Source organism: Helianthus annuus, chromosome 9 (assembly GCF_002127325.2).
Source record: "Helianthus annuus cultivar XRQ/B chromosome 9, HanXRQr2.0-SUNRISE, whole genome shotgun sequence".
In the NCBI taxonomy this organism is placed as follows: Eukaryota; Viridiplantae; Streptophyta; class Magnoliopsida; order Asterales; family Asteraceae; genus Helianthus; species Helianthus annuus.
In genome coordinates, this window is record NC_035441.2 from 81,336,526 (window position 1) to 81,339,731 (window position 3,206).

Here is a 3,206-nt window from a genome sequence, read left to right on the forward strand (position 1 = left end):
CTTCCTCTCCTCCTTGTACCAACTTCTGACCCGCAACCAATTCCGGTTCTTTATTTTACTTTTCCTTGCCTTCTCCCGTGGTTTTGATTTTTTAGTTTTGTTTGTTATAAGTAACACGGGCCAACTGTGGTGTTCTTCTTCTCCCACCACCACTTCTTCTTGTTTGATTTCTTGGTCTAGAACAAGTTCGGTCACCTGGGGTGGGTTACCTTCATGTAAAGCTTCTAAGAGTGCAAGATCACCTTCCGGGTCAAACTTACCTTCTTCCATATAATCTGGTAAACCTTCTAACTCCCCACGAAACTCGTCCGCCCAAGACAAGACATTCTCTAATTCCTTATCTTCTACCTCTTCAGCAAACATAAACCCTAAGGAATCTCCCAAATCCAACTCCTCGTCAATCACTTCTCTCTTCACCAACGACCTCTGATACACCACCCATTCTTCTTCGTTTATCTCGTCATCAGAGTCACTCCCGAAATCATATATAGTACCCTTATGAACTGAAGGTGGGACTTCGTCGTCCATTTTCGTCTCCGTGACTGGAATGATCTCCTCACCCGACTCTTCTTCGTCTTCCTCTGAGTCTTCTCCCTTCCATCTCTTATATGCAGCCAGTTGTGCATCTATCTCTTCATTACTACATGAGAAATCAATTATGAACTTACCCGTATTCTCTTCTTCTCGTTCTTCCCGCTCTACCTTATCATTTTCATTTGTACTCTCAGTATCCTCCAATGGCGTCTCCTTTGAATCTGAAGGCATCGCCCCTTGAAAAGCGACCAGACAATCTTCATACTTGTGCAGTCCAGCGCAACCCCGACAAAATGGATCCACGAGTTGATATTTGCTTTCCCTCAACATTTGTTCTAGTGCTGCTGTCGACTGAGCGATGACTTGACATGATTCCACCAATGTCTGAAAATAAGGTGGGCACTCGTTTTCGTTGCATGATTGATACGGTAAAGTATAGAAATTCTGATATGGTGAAGGATAGGAATTCTGATATGACTGTGGCTCTGAATATGAGTTAGAAGAGTAATATGTGGAATACCCCTGCGAAGGATATGACTGCGGCTGCACAAGAGGGTTAGCATCGAAATCTATGGGACACCCCAAATCGTTTGGACAATATTTGGTGTAATGGGGCCCTCCACAGATAAAACACATGATAAAAAATATATAGAAAAAAACTAATAAAAATATATTTAAAAAAAAACGACTAGACACACTACTACTAGACACAAGCCCTAAGACTCAAACTATAAATAAGACCAATTAAACAAATAAGATCAGTCAAAGCTAATAACGCAATCGCCTAAGTGTCCCCGACAACGGCGCCAAAAACTTGATGTGCAAATTATGGTCTATAAAAATAACTAACCTAATCTAGACACCCTAGTTTTAAATTTATAAACTAAGACTCTCTAAATGCTAGACCACTGACAGGCAAGTGTACTTATCGTACGTAGTAAAGCCTAATGAAGTCCGAGTATCGAACCCACGAGACACTAGCGACGCTAAACTAGACTCTGACTCAACTAATTACTTAACTGGTTTGTTTGGATTTTGAGGTTTTTAATTAACTAATTCTACTAAAGCGAATAAACGAGAGAACAGAACAAGCAAGCAAGGTGGTGAAGTGATGGGAAGCAGACAGTGATGAGAGAGAACTACCTAGGTATCGAATCCCTAAAATCATGCAATGCTAATTTGACAATGACAATGGTTAAATATCTTTTTCCCTCGATTAACCCCCCGTTAGAGATGTATCAAACGAAAGATCAAGACTAAATGTGAAGTGCTAGAACGAACCGGCTCGAGCTATCGATACCAAATCCTACGAAAATAGAATCCTTTTGACCTCAGAGACAGTTATTGTCACACCCCCAAAATCCCACCTGCGGAGTACTACCGCTTGGAGGCGTGACTGACCAGGATCCAGCCACCAATCATACTGAATAGGCATATAAGCAGTTATAAAAGTTTAACCAATACAATTGGTGTTTCAAAACAAACAAGTTAAGTTGCAAGCGGAAGCATAAGTTTAAAGTTATAACATAAGTTCAAAAGTTTCAAGTTTAACATAGCACGTAGCAATCCGTGTCCCACAACGACCCTCCTCCATGCAAGCTCCAGCTGAGTACCTATGGTCCTGCAAGCATGTAGTAACGAGTCAACAACTAGTTGAGTGAGTTCACGGTTGGGTGTTCGTTTTAGTTGTTTCGAAAACAGTTTCATTTAACTGGCATCCTGCCGTGGGGGTTACCCCATAGTTTAAAAACGTGTCATGTTCATTCCCAGTTACTCCGGCCGTGGGGGCTACCCCATGTTAGTTATCAGGCATTTCGGCCGTGGGGGCTACCCCATGCGTACACTAGACTCGTTACCATATCGACTGCTGACTGTAGTCATGTTTATGTGCCCTGAAAACATCAATGTCTATCATCATTGACGTGCCCCAGATCCATTAGTTCACGCCCGCCCTCTGCGGCACGGTGTGAGGCTTGTCAGACCTAAATAGCGCTATCTAACTAATGACCCGCTCGCCATTGGCCTGGCGATTAGTCGATACAAAAAGGAGGGACTTCGTGATAGAGTTTTAGTCTAGTACGTTTATCCGTCCATCCGGACGAGGAATCACATTCCTGAACCACTGACGTCCCACCCAAGGAGGACGAGGAATCCACGTTCCTTAACCCCGTTCCCAACCCAGGGAATCCCATGCTTTGTAGAGGGTGTGAACTCACCTTGGTTTGCTCGGCAGTTAATCACAGAAAGTCAATCAAGTCGCAAGTAGTCAATAACGTCCTAACACGGATATCACTTATAATCAGATTCGAACCAAGCAGTGCACGTACAAGTAGCAGTTACGGCATACAGTTTCTATCATGGCAGTTTAACAACAGTGCACAGTATCACATTTGGCCCACAAGTTCTACCTAAGCCCAGTACACGTATTAATCAGTTAACACAGAAGTCCACAAGGCCGGCCCATTAACTAAGGCCCATAAGTGTGGTCTCGAGTCGCAACCGGACTCGCAAGCATGGTCTCGAGTCATGCTGTTTGTGCTGATCTCAGGTGGTTGCGAGTCGCAACCTATGTCGCAATCGTGGTCTCGGCTAATCATGCTAAGGTCTTGAGTCGCAACCGCGTGGTCTCGAGTTGACACGCTGTGGTTGCGAGTCGCAACCGTGTGATTGCG